This window comes from Alexandromys fortis, unplaced genomic scaffold, assembly GCF_014885135.2.
Source record: "Alexandromys fortis isolate MF-2015 unplaced genomic scaffold, M_Fortis_MF-2015_v1.1 scaffold_134, whole genome shotgun sequence".
NCBI lineage: Eukaryota > Metazoa > Chordata > Mammalia > Rodentia > Cricetidae > Alexandromys > Alexandromys fortis.
The window spans coordinates 3,004,492-3,029,881 of NW_026068007.1; positions in this window are offsets into that span (position 1 = coordinate 3,004,492).

The following is a 25,390-nucleotide window of genomic DNA, read 5'->3' on the forward strand; positions in this document are numbered from 1 at the left end:
AGACAGAAGACCCTCCTACATCAAAATCTGTATTAAATAAACATGTAGCTAAGTAGGTTGGGCAGAATGATGTCCATTGGCAAAGGTGTGTCCCCTTGAGAGAGCAATGCAGCTTCATGTATCTGAAACACAAGTTAGGGCTTTGTTTTCTTATTGGGATACATGATCATTGAAAAAGCCAACACAACCAAAGCATGTCTAGGGTTGTACTGATGTGTCCCTGAAATCCAAAGCTCCAGATTTAACAAAATGTTTATTCCCTTGTCACCATGGCCACTTGGTGTCGCCTTGGACTGCAAAGACGAGGAATGATTGAGTGGTTGGGTTTTGTTTTGTTTTCTATTCCTGCATTGTACCCGAGTTCTGTCTTAGTCAACTTCCTAAATAGAATAATCAATGCCATTATCTCTTCCTCCCTCATCTAAATCACATCAGGACCCCTATAGTAGATCAATAGTTGCAACAAAGAAAGCCAGAGATTTCATTCCAGGGGGACTCATTACTCCGCCACTCGGAATCAGGGTGTGGGTTCCAGGGCAGATTATCGACTCTTCCACCAGAGTTAACCACAGCTATCAGTTATTAATCCCACATGTGGCCCCGCCCCCAGAACAGTACCTGTGTGCAGGCAGAACTTGACCATAAGCCAGCAGGCCCACTTCCTTCTCCTCCCCCTCCCCCAACTCCTCCCCCTGTTTTTACTTCCCTCTTTCTCTTCTTATTTAAAAATTTGTCTTGTCTAGCAATCTAAACAATTTGAGGCTTCATTGAGATTCTCAGCAAGTACAGGTTGCCTGTAATCAGACTCACATCTGGCGCAGCATTACAAAGACTAATTAAAATAAATTCAGATCTTAAATTAGTCCTTTCAGTAACATTTATTGCCTAGGCCACTGGGCAATAACGGATGTAATTCAGTTAGGCTGAGGAGGAAAGTGGCATTTTGATTGTATTTCTTAAGCCGCCCCTGACAGGACGGTGAGGGAAGGGAAGGACTGTGCCCTATGGTGGCCATTGTTCTCTGGCAGTAGTTCCTTCCCAGATGGTTGTCTTTAACATTAGGGCCCTTCTTTTGGTCACCTTGCCTGTCTACACTGCAGGCTAAACACTGTGGGTGGATCAAGGGCAAACCTTTCTTTCAGAGATGGTCTCTTCTGTCCCCTGGAAAATCTGCCATGTCCATCGTCTGAGTCAGAGCGTCTTCATGTTGGGATCCCTTGTAACTTGTAAAGCTGTTATTCAATAAACAAAGAAATTGTGGAAAAACACAAATGTGTTCCTCTCTGTCACTGTTGTGCTGAGTTCAGGCCCCTTTGCTCCGACAGCTCTGTGAAACAGGCAGTATGGAACTGATGTGACCATGTTCCCAAGTCTTAACATGCCTGCTATTAATTTCTGTTTGATGACTGCCAGTGAAGTCAGTGTTTTGTAATTTAACTCGAGACATCTCTACCGTGCTCTGTATATCCCATTGTGGTCAAATGAGCTTCTCATGGATTTCAAAGGCATGCACTTCCTTTTCTATTTCAAAGAACAGCTTTACTTTCAAGTTCAAGACATCATGATTGCAATACTGTAGTCCGTATTGGCCCTCAGATTCTGACCTGAGTATGTGTATATTTCTTGCTCTTTGAACTGATTTGAAAGGGAAAATACAGCAAGGACAAGAAGTGTCATGATGCTTTTATACCTTTATATGACTTGGCACAGAGTTTCTTTTCAGTACTGGCCATTCAGCTTTCCCTGTCATGTTTGGAAATGCCCTCCTAACTGTACCAAAAAGTGGATCCCCTCCCCATCTGTTGAAAGCTGTGTTGTTATTGATGATTGCCCTGGGAGCCTGGGCTTCTCAGAACCGCCCCCTCTTCAGGCACCTTAGGAAGATCTGAGACAATGTGGTCTAAGCCAGGCATAGTCTCCTGGTCCCTGGCCGGTAGAACAGTATGCATATTCATTTTCATAAGACTACCTTGGCGGTTTCCAGCACTTTGGATGTATGGGACCCTTCCTTCAGCAGACTTGTCCCTTCAAGGCTATCTGGATGCTGGCTAAACTACAAGCATTCTTGGTTAGCTAGAATTAACGTCATTAAGAAAACATCTTAAGTTACGGTGTTTACTTCGAAAACTTGGCCCTCAACAAATTATATTTTTCAAGGGAAACTGTAATGTCTGGAGCAAAGAGTCCATGTATATTCAACTCACAGCCCATAATATTGGAATAGAAACAGTTGGCATTGTATTTATTGTCTGCTTACCCTTGGCCTTAATTATCCAATAGCAATGCTCATTACACATTCCTGTATGCCTTTCCCCGCTGCATTGCTGTTTCTACTATAGTTGTTTAAAAATTGAAGCTACAGCCCAACCTCTCTCCCATTCCCTGCAAAACAAAGGACATGATGACAACAACCCTCTTCCCCTGCGGCTTGTTAGCTGTGTCCTGGGATGCCTCCACTAGCCTGTCTTTGGGTGATATGTTTTGCCTCTCTGCACAAGTCCCCAATTCCAGGGGTCATGGCATCAACATGCTGCCTCCTCTCCTTGATTTTTTTTTTACAGATATGCTGTCACTGGACAGTTTTCTACACATTTCTCTGAGGTCTTTTCTCTTAATCACCACAATATTAAAAGATGCTGCCTGCCTTCCTGTGGCGAGAAAGTAAATTAATAGGACAAGGCTGGGTGCTCATTCCTGGGTTAGCATTTTATTTCAAGAATGATTTATGTCCATTTCTAATTGCTCTTACAATTTTCTCCTTAGAATTAATTCTTAAATTGTAATTATAGTAAGTATAGTACCTCACACACACACACACACACACACACACACACACACACACACACACATGCTCATGCACACACGCGCGCACGCGGACATTTGGAAGCATTTTGGAGTAAGGCTGTGTTCCCTGTTGTTCTGTTCTCTCTTGCTTTAGGATAATAAGCAATAGGGGATCACTTAGAAACCCCCTTGTGGCCTTTTAAGAAGTTCTTAATTAGAGCTCATCTTAAAAATTAAAAGCTGTCAACACTATTTACATAGAAAATGTCCAAGAAACCGGTGACTGAGAAAGTTTCAGAAAAGCTAGAATCTGACCTGACAGGAAACTACAACCCAGAAGCTAGCGTGTGCACCTGCACTTTTACCCCCAGAAGAGGTTGTGGTCTCAGGAGACATAGAGTGGGGGCTTTCTTTCCTTTTCTCCCACTCTCCCTTCTCTGCATTCTCCTCTCCTGCCCCCCACTTTCCTTCCTGCATCTTTTCTCAAGACCTCCACCCCTCCCTTCCTCCCTCCCTCCCTATGTTACTCTAGCCCTCTCTCACCCTCTCCCTGTCTTCTTCCTTCTCTGTTTCATTTCTCTTCTCCTCTCCTCTCCTCTCTCCTCCTTTCCCTTTTCCCCTTCCCTTCTCTTCGTTACGAAATTCTCATGTATGGTAACGACTGAACCAAACCTGCTTATTATCCCCAGACTGATTCCTAATTAGAGACTTTTAATAAATCAGAAAAGAGCAACCTGCAGCTTTTGGCCCTTGCTCCCAGATGGTTTTTCATTACTTCCCATTGCCCTCCAGTGATGGAAGCCTCTAAACTTCTGAAATTCACGGATACTGATTCTGGGTCCATTTTTGGATGTTTGGAGCTGGCTGGGCCCTCTAGGAGGTTTCCTTGTGCTAATAACCATCTGTCACTGCCCATGTTTTACTGCAGCATCTCCTGCTGCTGGAGACCCAGCCAGGGCCCTGAGCAAACTGTGTGGCTCTTTAAATCAAAGAGTGATTGTTAAGCAACGTGTTCCCAACATCTCCACCGTATAAAACCTCGAAACTACATTAGGTGTAACATGTTAACCTTTGCCATGTTGTCCAGATAATGATATCAGGATTTGGCTCTCATCCATCAAGGGCCCGTAAACATGTTATGAGGACACCAGGGATAGATCGCAGGCCTACAGTATTTTCTCCTGCATCCTATGCATCTGTTGCTTCCTCAACACGGCAACCGGCACTTTGCATTGCATCATGAATGATCCACTCTGCAACTCACCTCTCCGGGCTTACAAGACCATGTTTGGTATTAGTGAGAACATGGGTCTGCACCTTTAGGCGGCATCTCAAGCCATGCCTCCCCATCTCCCTCTTTCCCTCCCTTCTTTTTTCCCTCCCTCCCTCAGTCCTTCCTTCTCTGACTCATTCAGTTCTTTTCTTCTTTCCTTCCTCCATCCCTCCCTTCCTTGCATCCTTCCTTCCTTCATTTCTTCCTTTTGTTCTTTACTTCAGCCCATCATTCCCCTCTCTCTTCCCCCTAATAGCCACTATCCTTATAAACTTCTAAGGGGAAAGTTTATTCTTTTCAGAGTTGAGGTAATGCTCCATTGTGGTAAGGAAGCTGTAATGGCAGAAGTGTGAGACAGTTGCCCACACAGCATCCACAGTCAAGATGTGAAAACAGATCAATGCGGATGCTCAGCTTGATTTCTCCTTTTTATTCACTCTGAGACCTCCTGCCCATAGAGTGGCCCTGTCCGCATTCAGGCAGCCTCCATCTCAATCCATGTAACCTAGAGACTCTCTCAAAGACACACCTGGAGGATTTTATTGTCCATAATGAGTCTAAATCCCATCAAGTTGACAATAAGGGAAAAAAGTGTCCTCACAGAGACCAAGACCATTGACAGTCGAGAGGGAAGTCTTCCTAATAGGATCACCCTTGCTTTTAAAAATTGCTAAAAGCGTCAATCATCTCAATAAAACTAGACGGAGACTGAATATAGTGTTCTATGAATCATGGATCAGCAAGCGATCAGCACAATCACCAGTTAGGTCCTCGCTCACTTGCTTCCTGGATGTGGAGATGCTGGGCATTTTGTGAAGACCAAGGAGATTGTTTGAAGGAACTTAGCTTTGCAAAAGATGTCTTTGCCACCCTATTCTCCAGTTTCAGAAGGACCTTAACCTGAATGCCCCAATGCTCTTGTCATCTCTCAACACAGAAGGAAAGCTCCTGTGGTAGAGATTTCCAATCTCCCAATTTGCTGTCATTCAAATCTCTCACCTCAACAGTAACCATACAGTTGACCTTCTAATTTGAGGGAACAATGCCATCACTATCCATTTCTTTCCCTGGTAGCAGATCCATGAGATGGGTCTAAAAAGGACTAAATATAGAAATATTTCTCTTCCTGGAGAGAAATAGTGTGGCCTAATAAAACATTGAGGGCAGCAGCGTCTAGCCCGTGGGTCTCAACATGGGCTTAGGAAAAGTCCCGTAGTCTCTATTGGTAATTATGACTTGTGCTGTACACTGGGATATTTCCATAAGATGCCTGTTTTCATAGCACTCCAATTATGCTGCTTGGTGTAGCAAATGAATGAATGCTGGGAAATACACAAAGCCACCCACCAGGGTTTATGTAAATAGAAATGCAAATCTATTGGCTTTCTTGCTAAAAAGTCAAGAAAATATTCTGTACCTTTAAAGCACTTGTTGCATCTATGCTGGATTCTTTCGCAATGGCAACTGCTGCATCCTCAAACCTTAGATGTTGCCTCTCTGGTTTTGTATAATATGATAAAGCATTTACATTGCTTTCACTCAGATGTCCTCATCTGATTCTCACGATGCCCCTATCCAATTGGGACTTGGTCTGTTACTAGCCCCGCCTCACAGGTGAGGATCTAAGAGTCAACTGATCAATGTCAAACAGCTCCAAGTGTCACACGAACTTCAAGTCTTCTGAGCTCAGAGCCCAGGACTTTGCAACACACTGGGCTTCATTTGGGTTCTTGCAGGATGCTTCTTCTTCCCAGGAAGCAGGAGTCCCAGGCTAGGCAGCCCTGGGGAGGGCATCTGGAAGCACGCAAGGAAAGTCCTCAGTAGTTCACAGTGGTCTGTCCCAGCATCTGGCAGCTGATGGTGGTCAGATAAACATGGGGACAGGGTTACAGCTTGGGTTTCTGGTGATGTTTAGACACAGAAGAAACTGTGACTCCTATTTGTTCTTCCAGACATGTTCTCCAGACACCTTCACACTCCTCTGTGCTCTACAGTAAGAACAAGGCATCCCTCTACAGCAGGTCGTCAAAGTGGAAGATGAGCGAAGGCATGAGATGGCTATGAGCTCGATGCAGCCCTGTAGTGTGAATTCTAATTGGCCTTAATAATAAAAATCCAGAGTCAGATATCAGGGTAAATGCCGAAATAACAGAGAAGTAAAGGAGTCAGTCACTAGAGAGACTTCTTACCTCTACCAAATCCTCAGATCTAAAGTGGGGGCCGAGATCCTGTCTCCACCCGCCTTACATTCTTGTCTCCACCTCCCTAGTGCTGGGATTAAAGATGTGTGTCTCTGAAGTGATGGGATCAAAGACATGAGATCCCAAGTGCTGGGATCAAGGTGTGTGCCACCACTGCCTGTCCTCCATGGTTAACTAGTGACTAGCTCCACCCTCCGATCTTCAGGCAAGCTTTGTTTGTTAAAGCACAAACAAAATATCACCAGTGGTTCCTTCTAGCCTGGTCCTTCCACTGTTTCTTACGTCTTCTCTAGACCTTTATTCATAGTCTGTGTGATAAATTTATGTAACCCACTTTGAACATGCTTTCTGTTTCTTGGTGGGCCCCTTTCTGACCAGACTTTATCCCTAGAGGGCTTGGGAACTAAATAGCAAGTCATGTCTGGATTTAGGCACATGATCAGGAAGTGGAAATTCTAGAACAGCAAAGTTCTAGAAGCAGGAAATTGATCCAGACAAGGGACCTGCAGAGGAAAGTGGAGAAAATAGGAAGTAAATATGAACTGAGGGGATAGACCAGGGTGCTGCTGAATAGCTCCTATGCTCCCGCAGGGGCATGACTCCATAAAGATGCTATGGATCGGGCATGAGGGAGACAATAGGATCTGGAGAGGTTCAGGGCTGAAGGAGGACCAGAGCCATGGACTGCACAGACATTGGGATGACTGATGTCCCACTGCCTGAGACTGACTAGCTATTGATTGGACCCTTCTTTATTTCCTCCTGGACACATGGTTTATGATCTTCATATTCCTGATTCCGACACATAGGAAGTGAACCAAAGGTACATGATAACCTGTAAAACCTCCATCACTATCCTGTACTTTTTACCCATTATAATTACAATTGATACATATCACCATGGTATCTGTTAATCACCCACTCACTCAGTTTCTTGCAGTCAGTCCCTGAAACAGGATCTGAGGATACTTCTTAGAGAGTTAAACCAATCCCCCTTTATAGAGATGATGGCCACTATAGCACCCTCTTGAGACAATGCACAACTAGACATTGTTCCTATGGCATTTTAGGGATAGATTCTATGATGGCTGCTGTACAAAGCCCTGTGCATTAGGATCCATTTGCTGTCTTTTTCTCTTCCAGAATGATTATCATTTGTACTGAGTACCCACTTTGTACTTTTCAGGTGCTCTGAAGCCTTATGCTGTGATAAGTATGAAAATGAGAGCTCACATAATGCTATCACTAATGCAACCTCCTTCAACAGTTAGGCAGCCAGCATCTCCTTAATATACAGGGAGTGGCTGCTGATAATAGACACAGTAACAGGCCTGAAGGCATCTTGGCAGCACCTGCTGAGGGATGGAGGAAACATGAAGCTTCCAAAGAATTCCCCTAAATCTTTGCATAGAAATGAATGGAGTTACCTAAATATGCACAGTATATGTACATAAAGAGAGAGACACACACAGAGACAAACATCTACACACATACATACATAGACACTCACACACAGAGCCATACATTCACATGCATACATACGCAGACATACACACACACATAGACACAGAAAACACATATATAGACATACACACACAGAGGGTTTTTTTTTTTTAGAAAATGCATAAAAGCAGATACAGGCATGCTATGGATCTGTGCATCAGGAGTGTTTCCCAGGTGTGTCCCTCCGCCATCCTTTCATCAATGCTGTCTCTCAACATGACCAATTCTTATGATCCGCAATCCTCTTTAAACACAGAGTTCTATGCCACTCACTAAATTCTTCAGAAAAAAAAAAAAAAACAAACAAAAGATTATACCTAATGTGTATTCACGGGCGCTGATTACAAAACACCTTTTTGAATTAAGTGCTTGTCTGAGTCAAGGTTACACAGCGGTGAACACTTTGTCTGCTTTCTAGAAGCCATAAATGTGTTTAAGTAATTGTGTACGCATGGGAGGAAAATAGCCCTGGGATTGAAATCCTGATTTGGAAAAACAGTGCGAAATGCAGTTTCCCCGGCTCCCTTTTCTGAAAGAGCTGATAGAGGACTGGTGATGAAGGGAGGGGCACACAGATGTGATGGTGAGTGTGCACACACCGATGTGATGGTGAGTGTGCACACACAGATGTGATGGTGAGTGTGCACATAGAGCTGTGATGGTGAGGGTGTACACACAGAGATATGGTGCTGAAGGCATCACTAGGCCCTTCTGCTTTCTGATTCCCTTGCACTAAAATTTTCATTATAGATACTTTGCCCATCAAATGCATTGTTGGATCAGAGTGTCACATGTTCTTTCACAGATGTTATTTCAGATTAAGCCTCTGGCAGCAGGGAGTAGACGTGGCTCGAATTTTCCTCCCTGCTCAGTGGCATCCCTACACACAGCCATCATTTGCAAAGTTGCATTGCTTGCATAGCAATGGAAGGGAGCGATATTGCAGGTAATGATGTCAAAATATATTATTCTGCAGTCTACCTAACTCATTTGAAAATCCAGCCCAAGAAGGAGAGCGGCGAGGGCCGAGTCAGGATGTAAAGGAACCTATAAGATGCCATCTGTTGTGCGAATCTTAAAAGCTTCTAATGACCTGTTATTCCCTAGTGGCTTATGCCACTATGTCTCTTGAATTTATTTTTACTCATCAGACTTTGCATCTAGTATTGCCTTTCACTGTGCTTCAGGAACCACAGGATTGATTTTACTTTTTTTTTTCTGAATCCGTGGTTAGCAGTCTATCATGCAAACATCTTTTTCTGTACTTCCAGCCCTATATTCAGTATTATGATGTTTCAAATATATTTATGGTTTTTCCCCATGTTAAGATACTCTGTTTAAGAGCATCAGGCAAGCTGTGAATTAGAGGCCAAGTGTTCATGTTTGTTTTGGGAAATGTATTTTATATACTTAAACTGAAGGTGATGCCTCTGATTATTTCCACAACACAGAATATACTCTGAGCAAAACTCAACATCATTAAACCTTTAAAAAAATAACAGCAGTGATTACCAGCAAACCACAGTGTTGTTCGGATAATATAACATAAATCATCCAACCTCTATGCTATATGTTAAATGATGTAATAATGGGGAGGCCATTGTCCATTTGTTCCTGGCTATACTTAACAGATATGCAATAAATATTTGAATAAGTGGATGGATGGATGGATGGATGGATGGATGGATGGATGGTTGGATGGATGGGTGGATGGGTGTGGGTGAGTGGGTGGATGGACGGATAGGTGGGTGGAGTGTGATTTGAGATTGGAGTTCGGGCTTTTACTGTGAGCCCAGGCTTCAGAAAGGGCGTTTTTGCATCAGTGAGCTTCACAAACTCTGTCTGGAAGTCAGTGTCCTGCTGTTCATGTGAAGAAACCAAAGGGCAGAGGGCTAATGACCTCTCAGGAGGGGGATGTAGCTTTCTAGTAAGTGAAAGCACTTTATTCAGGGCTTGGAAAATGAGTTCAAAATTGAAATTGCTTTCCCCAAAATGGTTGCAGTCTTTCAATTTAAAGTAATTGGAGAATAAATAAAAACACGGAGAAACCCATGAATCTGATTCCCCATACTGAAAAGGATCCTTGTGAACTCGCAGTTCCTGGACACGGAGGCAACAATGGCAGCCACCCCGAGGTGTCTCCGGGTGAGAGCTTTTGAGAGAATGTGTCCCTTGGAGCCCTCCGTGAGTTCAGCCCCAAGACAGGCTACAGATAAGACAGGGGAGCAGAAATAATGTATTATCCTGTTGACTTTCCTATGATTTGGACAGAACAGAATGGATACTTTCTCTTGTTAGGCATTTTAACATTCCCATTGTACATTGTGGCTTTTTTTTTAAAGAACAGAAATAAATCTAGCTGTCCCCTAACGGGAACAATTTCCCTCCATATTTCTTGCAGCTCTTGTCCCATGAGGCGACAGATGAGCGAGGATGTGAAAGCAATACTGATTTCAGAGCTAAGATACCATCTGATCCACCGGGAGAGAACTGGTGGCTCAAATCAGAATGAGCCCCTGCCTCTTGGGCAGCCATCTCTCAGCGTGGGCTTTGCTCTGTGGATCAGAAAAACAGCTGGTAACTCGCAATATGTTATACAAAAGACCTTTGCCGTGTTTTCTTGTTTCCAGCTATGACGCAGCCTGAATCGCTTCAAACACTGGTTTTTATTTGTGTGCCTTTTCGGTGGAACAAAATCCCATTAAGCAACTGGTTTAAAAAAAATTGAAAGTGCTGTTTCTGACTTAATGTACATTTTAAATGTGAAAATACTAGCTGCAGAAACCATTGATTGGAAAAAGAACAGCCTTGAAATTACCCATAGCACATAAACATCTGCAGAAATAAGCATCCTTGCGGTCTATTCAGAATTTCTCAAGTCCAGAACCTTCACCCAGTTATTTTCTTAAGTTAAAGTGTGGCATTGTTTTCAGGCATCTTGCTTATATTTGAGACATTTTCTAATGTTCTTTTCTGAGTCAAGGTCTTTCCCCACAAAATGTGTATATTAATTTCCACAAACATTGGAACATTCATGTTTTGGGAAGAAACTCAGCACCTTTCGCCAGAGCCAACTTTCCCAAGTTGTGTTTGGGTCTTATGTTTTCATTTCTCATGAGGTTTTTTATTATTTTTTTTAATTTAATGAAGTTTTATTTCTCACTTGATTTTTTTTCCTGCCTCTGTAGTCCATGTTTCTGGTAATAATTAGTGTCAGTAGGGCCAAAATCCTGTGTTTGTCAAGAAAAGAAGGAGGCAATCAAGCTGCGCAGATGTTCTGCGTTGCCTAGGTTGTCTGAGTGTCACAGAGATACCAGTACCGCCAGCGGATGTTTGATATCAGGAGGTATCCTAACGAGGCGTGAGCTAGACCAGTTTCCACACCCAACATTCTCTGACAGGAACGATGGCTTCTGCTGCACCCCTCCTGTGGCTCTCCAAGTTTCCATAGCTCTCTGCCAAGTCCTTGGAGGACATGATTAAAGGATGGAAATCTCCCCGTCTCTGTGAAGAAAGGACTTCCTGACATACTGCTGTATTCTCGTAGTGTGAGTGTGGAGACTGTGGTGCTGCCAGAGAGTCTTGGTCCTTCTATGGTGCTCACAGGAGTTGGTGTTCAGTGTGCAGTTACTTGGATTGGCTGTGCTGTAGCCTGTCAACTTGGATAAGATACATTAGCAAGATCATCCATCTTGCACGGATGTTTTCATGTGTATTTGGAAATCCTAGCAATACTGATGCCCACTATATATAAGGACTGGATAATTAAGGAAACAATTCCTAAAGGAAGAGGGATATTTAAAAAAGAGAAAGGAATACAAACCACGTGATCATTTCCTGAAGTACACTCAGGGATACCAGTTCTTAGATGAATTAATGAGGTCTGAAGAGAACGTAGACTTCGGAAGGAGAAAATGGAGAACAAAATGAGAGGAAAAAAGCATATTAAAAAAAATAAAGTCATGAGGACCAATGGTGGTAGCCCACACCTTTAATTCCAGCTCTCAAGAGGTAGAGGCAGGTGGATCTCTGAATTTGAGGCCAGCAAGTTCCAGGACAGCCATGGCTGCTACAAAAAGGAAACTCAGTCTCAAAAAAAAAAAAAAATGAGAAATGAAAACAGTGGCCGAATGTGGTGGTTTAAATAATATTGCCCCCCATTGGCTCACAGATTTGAATGTTTGACCCCCAAGGACTGGCACCATTAGGAGGTGTGGCCTTGTTGGAGTATGTGGGGTCTTGTTGGAGGAAGTGTGTCACTGGGGGGTGGGTTTTGGGGTCTCATAAGCTCAAGCCAGGCCCAGTATCTCTCTCTCTCTTCCTGCTGCCTGCCAATCTAGATATAGAATTCTCAGCTACCTCTCCAACACCATGTCTTCCCACATCCCACCATGATGACAACGAACTAAACCTCGAAACTGTAAGCAAGTCTCCAATTAAATGTCTTGTTTTATAAGAGTACCTGGTCACAGCATCTCTTCACAGCAATAGAACATTGACTGAGATATGGAAGTTTGAGAAACACGAAGATAAATGGAGTCAGCTTAGCATCTTCAGGACTTGAGCTTTTATCATGCTATGAATATCATTAGGTTTCAAAGAGGCACACCTAGCAGTCAGAGATCCCCAAACATATTCAATATCCCACACTTGACCCCTCATTTTCTTCCCTAAAAGAAAAAGTTTTAAACAACCTTTTAAATGTTTGCTTGGTAAAAATGGATATAAAGCTAAATACTATTAGAGATTATCGTGTTAAATACAGTGCTTCTGTAGTTCCACTAACTTTTCAGTCAATTGTTTATTGAAGAGCCGGTAAGTGCTAGATGTTATATTAAGTCCTTTTACATAGAGTGAAACCGGCAGTGACTCCAGGGAGTAGGTTATCACCCACCCCCACCCCCCAGTAGGTAAAGCACTGAAACCTAGAGCATCTCGGTAACTCTCACGGTTGTGGAAGCTGGAAGTGGTGAAAAGCGGAAGCTAATCATGATCCAGGACTGGCTCAGTTAACCACAGTGCTGAAATGAATGCTACATACCTTCATATAAATCTTTTCATATTATTCTTGGAAGGATGAGTGACTTGAAAAGCTTCAAATATCCTAGAGTAAACTCCAGATGCCCAGACACCAGAGACATGCTATCATTCTCCACAGCATGGCACTGACTGGTGACCAGGTAGGAGATGAAGCCATTCTTTCCCTGCTCTGCCCTCCCACACTAAGCTAGTCTACCACTGCTGGTAGCTTCTAAACTAATCTCTTTTGGAAAATGAAGGTAGACAATATTGCTTTGCGAAAGCCGAGAACGGTTTTATTACCAGAAATGTGAGAATTTCCTATTATATGTATATATTGCTTTGTGAAGAAACACTGGGAATTTTTTTCATATCAGACACTTGTACTGTCAATACTGGAGACATTTAATTTTTTAAATTATCTGAATATTGAAAATAAAAACAGGATGGCTAACAAAATGATATCAAACAATAACATTTAAATAATTAATGATTTCCCTGAAGTGTACCATGGGCTTTTAGTTTTGGAGGGCAAAGCTTAATCTTATCATGCATAGAGTTAATAGTCTTCTCTGCCATGTAGCTTGAGATGGAGTCACGTACCCTCGATGCACTGTCTAAATTCCTATAGTACAGGACGACAATATGTCTCTGAAGCCATCTGCTCAAATGAAAAGAATTCTGAAATAGGTGTACATAAAGCAGGTTCTCAGATATTAAACCTAGTATGCACTTGGACATGGAATCTCTCTTTTTATTGGTGTCTGGAAATATAAAAGATAAATTTTAATAGGATGGGGCTCATAGAAACAGCAAGAAAATGAAAGGATGCCTGAGGCCGGCATACAGAGTCAAAGCAGCAATAACTAACAGTAACGTGAAGATGTGAGAGGTGAGAGCATCGGGGGGGAAGGTGACCGGAGAAAGAGATGCCGGACAGGGCTAAAACGTATCCAGTATTTACCACCCATGATACACCCTGCTCTGACGGATGGCCTCCTTGTCCTAGAACAACCAGGATTTATAAGTCTCCCAGGTTGGTTTTTTTTTTTTTTTTTTTTTTTTTTTTTTTTTAGAAAAAGGTTCTGCATTTCTTTAAATGATTGGCAAAGGAAAGCCTGGAGTTATAAACTCCATCCCTGGTCCAGATGTGGCAGTTACTGTGGATGTGGGAGACCAGAGGGTGACTGTGCAATAAAAGAAGTTGTTCCAGTGAGCTCTCCTGGAATATATAGAAGCTTTGCAATGTCACACCAGGAACTACAGACTGGCTTTGTTTTCTAGTTGCAAATCTGAAATAGCTGTATGGTTGTCAGACTGACATCTTTTTCTCTTCCCTTTCAATCGCTCTCAGATTATATTGATTCTGATTTGGTGGCTTTCTTATTGTCTATCACTTGAAAGACATTAAGCAGAATAGCAACTTTTATTTTCTCTGCTTTTGTAAATTTTTAAAGTTGGAGTTCTCCCCCCATTCTGTTTGGGTCCCAAGAGCAATAATATGACTTACAGATAACCATCTAATAAAACGCCCTGGAGCACAAGTATTCTGTCTGCCTTCACATAAACTCGAAAAGATGATAGAATAGGTTTATACACTCATTAACCAAACATGAACCCAGAGCATAGTGGAAAATTGAAAAACAAGATACCTAAGAAGATGTCTTTCTGGGCCAAACAAGGTTCAGCAAGAAGCAACAGAGCCCAGGGTCTAGTTGAGAAGGAAGGTTATACGGGCTTCCTGAATGGAGACACCTACCGTGGAGCTGGCTACAGCGCTAGAGGGATCCATCAGGAAGCGCTGAGAAGCGCTGAGGGAGAGCAGCTGAAGGAGAAAGTGAGGGTGGTGGTCAGATGGTGTCCGGCATGTGGAGACAAGAGTCCGGCTACGCAGCACTAGTACCCACAGAGGAACTGGGTTCACGTCCTCTGATCATTAAAAGTAAGCGCTTTGCTAGTCGCTTTAGCTCATCTTGCCCTTGGTACAGGGTGGTCCTGGGAGGTTCCCTAGTCAACAGAATTCAGTAGCTGGCACAGAACCCTGTGATAAAGGAGGGGCGCACTGATAAAGCACGATTAATAAAAATACAGAGACAGAAATTGGGGTTCACCTTGAAGATCAGAAAAGCAAAACACCCAGCTTCTGGCTCTTACCCCTACCTCAGTCTGAAATGGAGATCCTGCCTTCAGGAATCTCAGAATGAGAGTGAGTCTGGGAACTGTCTCCTCCTGCCTTGTATTCCTCTCTAGTTCTGGGGTTAAGGACGTGCACCACTACCGCCTGGTTTCTACGGCAGGCTAGTGTGGCTACTGGGATTAAAGGTGTGTATCATTGCTACCTGATTTGTAAGGCTGACCAGTGTGGCTGTTTTACTTTTCTGATCCTCAGACAAGCTTTATTAAAATACAAATAAAATGCCACTACACACTGATGTAACATCAACATCCACCTTCAATGGACCACTGGCTGCAGAGCAAGCACCACACCTCAGATCCCAGCTTGCTCGTCCACTCTGAGTATCTTAAAGGGCCCATCTGCAGAAACAAGAACCTTGTAGCCAGGCGCAAAAACAAAACTTTCAGCAGCCCCAACATTCTTGTGTGATTCTTGGTTTGAATTTTATTTTGTCTTTTGGGGAGTTTTGATGTTGTTTCTTTTGGATGTTGCATGGGTTTGATGTTTATTTGCTATAAAAAAGGTTTCTTAGCAGGGGAGACAGTTCAGTGGGTAAAAGGCCTTGCTGCTAAAACTGGAAAGCTGAGTTCGATCTCCAGAACCCACGTAAAACCTAAGTTCAGTTGCATGGTTCCGTTATACCAGTGCTTGGAAATGGGGATGGGCAGATCTTTATGGCTTGTTGGGCTGACAGTCTACTGGAAACCTCTGGCTCCTGGCTCAGTGAAAGATCATGTCTGAAAGATATGGTGGAGAATGATTGAAAAGGATGCTCAGTATTAATCTCTGGCTTCCACACATGCCATACATAGGCATATAAACCCATATACAACCCATATACACATGGACATATGCATGCAGAATTTTGTTTTATGATTAAGAAATAGGAAATCCTAGACCTGACATGGTTGAACGTACATATAATTCGAGTGCTCAAAAGCCTAAGGTAGGAGGATCACAACTTTATAGCCAACTTGGGCCATAAAGGGAGTTTTGAGGCCAGCCTACTGTGTCTCAAAATCAGAAAGGAAAAATAAATAAACAAAAAGCATTTCATCTTTGCAGTTACCTTCACTATTTAGTGTCTGTAAAGTCCTTGTTCCTTGTATGAGACTTGCTTCCTACAGCAGAATTCTATTAACTTCTATGGTTCAACAGGAATGTGACATTGGCCTGGAGTGTCCACTCTGCAACCAGGTTAACTAACCATAAGGTTCTACGCTTTGCTTTTTAACTTTGAAATTTGATTCATGATGTTTTGAAAGTTTTTGAAGCCAGCTGACAGACAATACAGCAGATTTATCACGATCTGGTTGGATTGAGACCACCTTGTCTCTTCTGATTAAAATTAATTATTCCCGCCTCCTGTACCTGTTGTCACATTGACGTTGTCAGAGAGCTGGTTGCATCCTAGTCTAGCTGTCTATTACTTTACAGAAACTGATATCTTCTCTGTGGAAATTAGGTCATTTATCTCTGGCTCCTCGATGGTATCCATGGTCTAGTCCATAATTAACATGTGACGTGTTTTCAGTGAGTCAAGGGGACAGTCATATTAACGCTGTCATATTAATAAGCAAAGGTAATATTTTCTAAAGACAAGATTTAGTACTTGATAAGTGGATGATCTCTTGAGAGGGTGGACAGATGAAGAGATATGGTGAGAGAAGAAGAAAAAAGAGAGAGAGAGTTCAATAGCGCCTCGAAAACGTGTGGCTGAAAGAAAACAAATTTTTCACCATATGTTATTGTCTAAGGTTTCTGTCCTGCCCAGTTCTCACAGTCGTGAAGTCTCAAAGAAATCACACAGAGGTCTACATTAGTTATAAACTGGCCCATTAGCTCAAGCTTCTTATTAACTCTTATAACTTATATTAGCCCATTATTCTTATCTATGTTAGCCACGTGGCTCAGTACCTTTTTTCTGCGAGGCAGTCACATCTTGCCTTTTCTGTGGCTGGGTCACAACTGCAGAAAGAATTTCCCTCTTCCTAGAAATCTCATTGCCCCACCTCTACTTCCTGCCTAGTCATCCCGCCTGTACTTTTTCCCTAGCTACTGGCCAATCAACATTTATTTAAAATATAAGTGACAGGGTACAGACCATTGTCCCATAGCAAAATGTCATGAAGATAACAGAGGGAAAGGACAAAAAGTTTCTCGAGTGGGATTAGTGGGAACCCAGTGCCCAGCACTGTTTCCATATGAAGGCAACCATGCCTCTGTTGCAGCCTTGGACCTTGAGGTATAAGCAGAAGCCCTAACTCTTAGATTCCTTGTGAATAACCACACATGCCTGGGAGATGGGAGCACACTCTATGACCAGGGGAAGCTGTCACGACACCATTTGCTAACAGTATTGTTCAGAGAGAGCCGGCAGAAGTTCACCTGTTTAGTCTATAAATCAGAGCTTTCGGTATGTTTGGTAGATGCACAACTATCACTATAATCTAATTTTAGAACAACTTCAAAACACCCAGGGGAAAAATACTGCCCATTTCTTCCAAACCCTGTAAATGCTAGGTATCATGACTGGCTTTTCTCTCTGATTTTGCTTATTCTAGACATATCATATAAATGAGATCATACTCTATGTAATTTTCATTACAGGATTCATTGACTTAGCATGGTTTTTTAGGGCATCCATGTTGTTACATAGGTCAGCACCTCCCCCTTTTCCATTGTCAAATAATATTCTGTTTCAGGGATATGTCAGATCTTCTTCATTAGGCCATAACTTGATACAAATTTGTAGTATTTCAGTCTTTGGCTACTATAGCCCTTGCATTAAGTAAATATACCATAAATACATTAGTTTATTTCTGAATTTTCAACTGTATTTCACTGATTTATATGTCTGACCTGATATCTATGTAGTTTTAGACAACAGAAAGAAACAAAGGCATCAACATTGAAAAAGAAGTAAAGTTATATCCATTTGTGAAAGACATGAATTTGTTAAATACAAGACCGAATAGTCCACCCAAAGAAAACCGTAAAAACTAGTAAGTGAACTCAACTCAAATTGACCTTACAAAAATCTGTTGCTATATATTTATAATAACAGCAACCTACCCTTGTAGTATGGAGGCCACTAGTTAGTTCCCAGCCACTTAGCTCTGAAATAATCATACAGAAACTGTATTAATTAAATCACTGCTTGGCCCCTTAGCTCTAGCTTCTTTTTTGCTAACTCTTACATATTAATTTAACCAATTTCTATTAATCTGTGTATCGCCACGTGGCTGTGGCTTACCAGGTAAAGTTTTGACTGGCTCTGGCGGGGCTACATGGCTTCTCTCTAATACCACCTTCTTCCACCCAGCATTCAGTTTAATTTTCCCCACCTACCTCTATTCCCCTATAGCTCTGCTATAGGCTCAAAGCAGTTTTTTGTTAACCAATGATATTCACAGCATACAGAGGGGAATCTCATATTACTACCCCAAAATAATTAATAAAGTTGTGTTATTAATAATAGAATCAAAAGAACAAAATGCTAACAAACTTAACAAAAGAAATTAAATCTCTATACACTAAAACCTTCAAAATATTGATGAAAGAAATTAGAGATACAAAAATAAAGGTATACATGATCTGGGAGAACTAATGATAGCATGTCCATATTACTCAAAATTATTCACATGTTCTTTATCTAAACACTAAGGACATTTTTCACAGGAAGAGAAAAAAAATAAAACTCAAAGGGAACCACAGAAAGTCCAAATTTCCTGAAGCAATCTAAGCAAAGAATAACAATGCTAGAAAAAATCATACTTATTTTTTTTTAAGTTACATTACAGAGCTATAGATATCAAAGTGTTTTGGTAATGGCATAAAAAGTAGACAGACCAATGGAAAATAATAGAAAACCCAGAAATAAATCCCACATGTGTGGTTGACTAATCTTCTAGTCATCAAGACTACATAGCAAGATAAGATCAATGCTTTAATGAATAGTGTTAGGACGAGATTTCCATATGTAAAGGGGTGAAATTAAATTTTCCTCTTAAGCCATAAGCAAAAGTTAACTTGAAATTAAAGACTTAAACAGAAGGTTGAGTGGGGATATTGTTCGACTTTTTAAAATTAAGGAGATTTTACTATTCACAATACCACATTGGGCTTGGAGGGGTTTATGCTAAGTGACATGAACCAAACATGGAAAGACAAACACTGGATGGTTTAATTCACAGAGAAGAGAATGATGCTTTCCAGGGCTCAGATGTGAGAGAGATGAGATGTCTGTCAAAGGGGAGTGAATATTCAACTCTACAGTAAATCTGGAGATCTAACGGGCAGCCTAGTGACTTAGTTACTAAGAAAGCAGTACATACTCAGGGTTATGAAGACTCCAGAGAAGATGTATCCTCACCAAAAAAAAAAAAAAAAGAGAGGGAAAAGATAATGATATAAGATGGTAGATGTTCATTATCTTTGCTTCAACCATCATTTCACAATATTTACTTACATCAAATTTAGAGTAATAGTACTCTTACTCTAAATCTGATGTGTACTATTACTCTAAATTTGATGCAAGTACTCTACACCTTAGACATACATAAATTTTATTAATCATGGTTCAGTAAGGTTGAGAAAAAGATAATTTACATGAGGGTTTATCAGGTCAAGCAGCATGTAAGCATATCTCAATGTTAATTGACTCTTTAAAATGCTGTCCATTGGAGGATAAGGAGGGTAGATCTATGAAGTTAGGAAGATGAATATGAATGAGTATAATCAAAATATATTATATACTACTACGAAATTCTCTGAGAATTAATAAAAATATTGTATTTAATATTAAGATGTCATCTATATTAGCTACCCATTTTATGCTGAAAAATGGTTAAATGAAATATTTTTAAAACTTGGATGAAAGTTATCACTTCTTTTTGCTTCATTAGAAGGGTCTCTAGAACCTCAAAATACTTTTCATGTCTGTAAATCACCTATACAGAAATTTAAATTAAGTCCCCAGCTATCCCTATATGAAACTTCTAAAGAGACAAGTAACTGTGTCCCTATGGATCTTGAAACTTATGATAGCCTTGATGGGGAATCCCACTCCACTTAGAGTTAGGCATACAGATTTAATTAGAAATATTTAGGCATTTATTAGAGTATCAGTCTTAGTGGAATGACATATGAAACCAGCGTTTTCCATTGTCCCCAGCATTTTTACCCTCACAGTCCAGAACCAACTCCAGCACTACCTCTCATAAGTAATTCAAGACAATGTACATGTGGAGTGCCATCTAGTAACATATTTTATCTCACATATTCTACGTTTATATGCATTTTCATCAAAATCTTCATGGTACCATTACATGAAAGGGGCTCTCCAACTTGAAGACTTTTATCTTTATAAGTCAACCTGATAGTCTTTCTCTGTCCTCTTGTGTTTTGTTTCTTCACTAAGGTCATTTAATCTTTGGGCTTGGAAAAGGTAAATCAAATTAGAAGAATAAGATACTGCAAAATATATTTAGTGGGTATTTTTAGCCTTTATAATAAAGGCTATATTTTTTTGGATTAAAATGAAGAAATTTCTCCAGTATAGAGCAAGAAACCATGGACAGAGACTGGACTACTCAATATTTTGAGATGTCAGTTCTTCCCAAATAGGTGCATATATCCAAAAACCCAATAAGTTGTTGGGAAAGGATAAGTTAACTCAAGGGATAGAGGGCTAAATATGTTGTAAAGAAGGGTGCTGCTTAAGCAACGCACATTCTGCATCTCAACTACTGGCGCTGCCATTTTCTGTCTGTCCATGTGACTTCCGGCCAATGTCCATCCATTGCTCACTAACATTACTAGCTACCGACACTGGCTCTTTGTGTTATTTTGTGTGTTCTGGGTTTATAAATATGTTAATTTTCTGCAAATGGGTATATTATGAACTCTCTCAAATGTGCCACCAGGCTCTAATCTACTAACCAAAAGAGAACAAACATTACATTAAAATGTGACCCTCTTTGAAATATGGTTTTCATTTCTAAAGAGTTTAACAATAACAGCCTACTTCATAGACTATCTAACAATATCAGATGAAGTACTGCAATCTACTTTATATAGTCCTTGGCACAAAATAATTGCAATGAACTTGAGTCATCTAAATGGAAAGACTGAGAACCATAGATGTGAATAGGAATTGGATAGACACATTGTTTTTGTAGTTCCTCCATCATTGGCCATTTTATCAAACAAGATCAGTTCCTGGACCTCAGAGACAGAAAATATCTTCTATGCAAACACAAAGAAAAATGATAATTTTAGAAAAGCATACGCTTATTCTGTAACATATGATTAAGATTCTAGCAGGCAAGAATTTCTATGGCCAGTAATAACAAGAGATTTATTATAGAATTTTTCCAGTGGTCAGGCTGGTAATGGTACATATATAAAGCTGTTGTCTCCATGCCTGGTGGTAGGCTGAATGCATGAAATAGAGACTGGCTGCCATTTGAGATGAAAAGCTGTACTAGATATGAGGTGGGCGGGGTAAAGGCCAAGAGAAGTGTGTAAAGATAAGTAAGCATGGATTAGAAAAACAAACTGAAAGGTGCCCCCAGTTGTCTTTCCAAACCCAAACTCAATTCCTTGGTGACCTAAACATGAAGTTGGCAAGCTTGACTTGGAAGTACTATGTATGCCAGGCCTAAGGCTGAAGGAATTGAAGATGCCACGGCCTGACAGCACTATGGTGGGTTCAGATCAACACCATATGGGTGAGCTACAGACTGCAGGGCCCCGCCCTACCTTTGCGAGCACCTTGACTGATATTTCACTGTACCTGTCAAATCTTGCATAATTTTTTCCAGTAGCCAAACCTAACTTAGACTTATACACGGAAGAGAACAGTGGAGAATACATTTCAGCCTGGCTGAACTGTCCTGAGAGAAATCATCACAGACGCGAAGGAAATCCTTTTCAATACTTTTTAATAAGACCATTTCTCAACCCCTGTGTACAATTTAATGTCTCATTTTTAGCATTTATCGATAAATTGTGTGACAAATATGTAAACATAAATGCCTTGTGAGAGTTTGAGATATTAAAAACTGTCATATATTGATAAATAAATGCATAAGAGAGAAATTCAAAATATAGATGTCTTTCATCTTTCAATCTATGTGTATGAAGCATGTTCTCATTTATTTAGATCTTTAATTTCTTTCAACAACATCTTCTAGGTTTCAAGATTTACTGTGCCCTTTCTTTGTTAAGTTCATTCTTGGTAATTCTTTTATGCTATTGGAGGTAAAAATAGCTTCCTTAATTCTATTCCCTGATTGTTTAATCATAGGATATGGAAGTATAATTCATTTTCATACATGGAGTTTGTACCTTACAATATTGCTGAACTCATCTTTGAGTTCTAATAGTTTGTAAAGTGAATTCTTTGTGATGTTTCCCCCACAAAATGTCAACTGCCATTAAAGAGTGTATTGAAATACACAAAAAGCTAAAGAGGAGAAGAACTTGTTACATGAATAAATTAAATCTTTGAATCTCTGCAAGAAACAAAAGCCATAATGTTCTCTTCTAGAACAACCCACAGTGCAATCAGGAAAAAAAATCTGCAGTTGAAAGCTCATTTTTGGAGACAAATCCAGAAACAAATTCTGACAAGCTAAAATAGTGTAGTTCTTGGTGATAGATGTCAATGTTGGGTCTTTCTATGCTATCAATGACAACAAATGTAGACAGTCACAGCCCTAGGCATGGCCATCCAGTAAGTAACCCCTCTGATCCTGGTTCCTAAGCTGTAAAATTGGAAAGGTTGGATTCCATCAGAGATCTGCTTGTAGAACCAAAGCACAAGAGGATGAGAAAGTGATGGGAGAGAGAAAAAGAAATGAAGACAACTCACGGAGAACTCATCCAAGATGAAGATGAGTAGAAAAAGCAGAGCAGTGACTGCAAGGGACTCATTATGGAAACTTTCCATTCCTCCTTATTCTTCTAGAAGCCATTGTTGGCTCCACTCAAATGCTGACAATGCAGAGAGGAGGCTAACCTGATGGCCTGGGCAGGCTGAGTGAAGAGCATGTGGAATTTCTGGGGCTTCTGGAAAATATAAGTAAAGGTCTTGAGTAACAGGTGAATAACATTATTTAAGGATTTGATGGCTCTCTGGAGGCTACAGGAGAAGAAAAGTTTGTGAGATTAACTATTACTGTTACATTTATTGTGGGGATGGGATGAATACATGTCCCAATGGTGTTGCTTTTCTCGTCTACCCAGAGATTAAATCCAGGTCCTCAAGCTTGACAGTGAGCAACCTTATCTACTAAGCCAACTTGCTGACCAAGAAGTTAAAAACCTCTTTTGTTTTGGATGGTTTTCTCATAGTATTGGGAATTGAATGGGGGCCCTCAAACATGCTAGCAAAGTACTCTATCAGTGAACTGCATCCCAGGCAGGAGAGGAAAAGTTTTAAGCCTGGCTTGTTGAAAGAATGTAGAAAGAAGACATTTGGTGGGACAGTTGGTTCTGAAAGATGGTGAGATTAACTTAGATAGCGTTGTTTCAGTAATATTACTGACCTTGGTTAGTACTTTGATTTTTGTTTTATTTTGTTGTTGCTATTGCTGCTGGTGGCAGTGGCAGCAGTGGCAGTGGTGATTTGATTCATTGATTTATCGGTTTTCTTTGAGATGAGATCTCACCGTGTAGCCCAGGCTAGTCTCTTTCATAATCTTCCTGCCTCAGCCTCCTAGTGCTACAATCATACGATGGATGCTCCATCTTCATTACAATTTGACTGGCTTTAATAGCACCATGTAAATACACTACTAGCATGTCTATGAGTTTTCAGAAAGACTTAACTAAAATAGGAAGAGCCATCCTGAGTATGGGTAATACCATTCCTTGGGCTATGATCCCAGACTGAATAAAAAGGGTAAGTATGGGTTTGTTTGGTTTTTTTGTGAATGTTTTCCCCTCTATGAGGCTATGAGGCACTGTATCACCTGGAACCATAAGCCAACAATATCCTTCCTTCCTTAAGTTGCTTTGTGGTCAATATTTTGGCGACAGCAATGAGAGAAATACTAAACATAGCGGAAGTGTTTACCATGTCTGACGTAGGTATGTGCCCTTCAGGATGAATGTGATGGAGACCTGGAAGACCAGCTCCTGCCTGGGATAACTAGTAAGACATGGCACCCAGTGCAAGACCAGATGCTGGGGTGGAGTTTTCAATATAAACAACGTGATGAGATGAGCCTTCAGGAAGAGGATGGAGAGCGGTTCTTTGCACTGTTCTTATAATTTTCCTATAAATTTGAAATTGTATGGATATAAAAAGCAGAACACAAATAACCATCCCTTTCAAATACTAAAGTTGGCATCCCAGAAATATCTTAAGCTGTACGAGATATGTAAAATGTGCCCATCACAAAGCAAATGCCACCATTCACAACTTTAGCCCACTAGCTCCTACATTGATGTCCTGTCCTGAAGATCGGTAAACAAAAAAACGAGGCTGCACCGTTCATAATTGTGATAGTAGAAATTACCCGAACATCCCAACTACGAAGACATGATTAGGCAAACACTGATCTTATAGGCACCGTGACTGGACAGCAATGGAGGAACACCTTTCGGCGACAGCTGGAAAAATAACTAGAAACGAAGACACTATGATTATCATGTTGAATGGTGGCTATGAAACACACAAAAATAACACGGAAATTTAAGAGACAAAAATTCTGGTATCATTTCCCCTCTTCCTGTCTTTTTGAGCAGTTGAAGAGGTGAAGTCACATGGGCCAGTAGAGAGCTGTGGGGTATTCCTACAACGGAAAATGTTGTAAGCAGAGTTGGCGAAAGACTGACGAGAGAAAAAAAATGTCGAAGAGTGGGTGTTTGCTGGTGGTGCAGAAATAGGCTGGGAGAGAGGGAAATGGGGAAAGGCTGCCTATTTGTCAAGCATTCCCCACCCTTGAATTAGGACAAGTTGGGTTCCGTAGTTTAAACCATGCACAAATTATTCTTTACTTCATTCCTATAGCCCGTGCTATAGCAACATTGAAAAATTACAACAACAGGATTTAAAAGCTGAGGCCATGGCTCACTTGGTCAAGTACTTGCCTTGGAAGGTGAGGACCTGAGTTCAATTCCCAGAACATACATGAAAAAAGCCAGGACAGGCAGTGTGCACCTGTAATCACAGAGCTCCGAGGATAGACAATTGGATGCCTGGAGCCTACTGTTCAGCCAGCACAGCTTTCTCTATGAGCTCCAGGTCAGTAAGAAACACTGTCTCTAGGTGTTTGGCACCTGAGGAGGAGCCGAGACTGAGGTTGTTTTCTGTCCTGCATACACGGACTGACCTGCCCACACGTGCACCTGGACATGAACACATGCATACATTCACACGCACACATCCACACACACACAAAATTTTTAAGGAATTTAAGA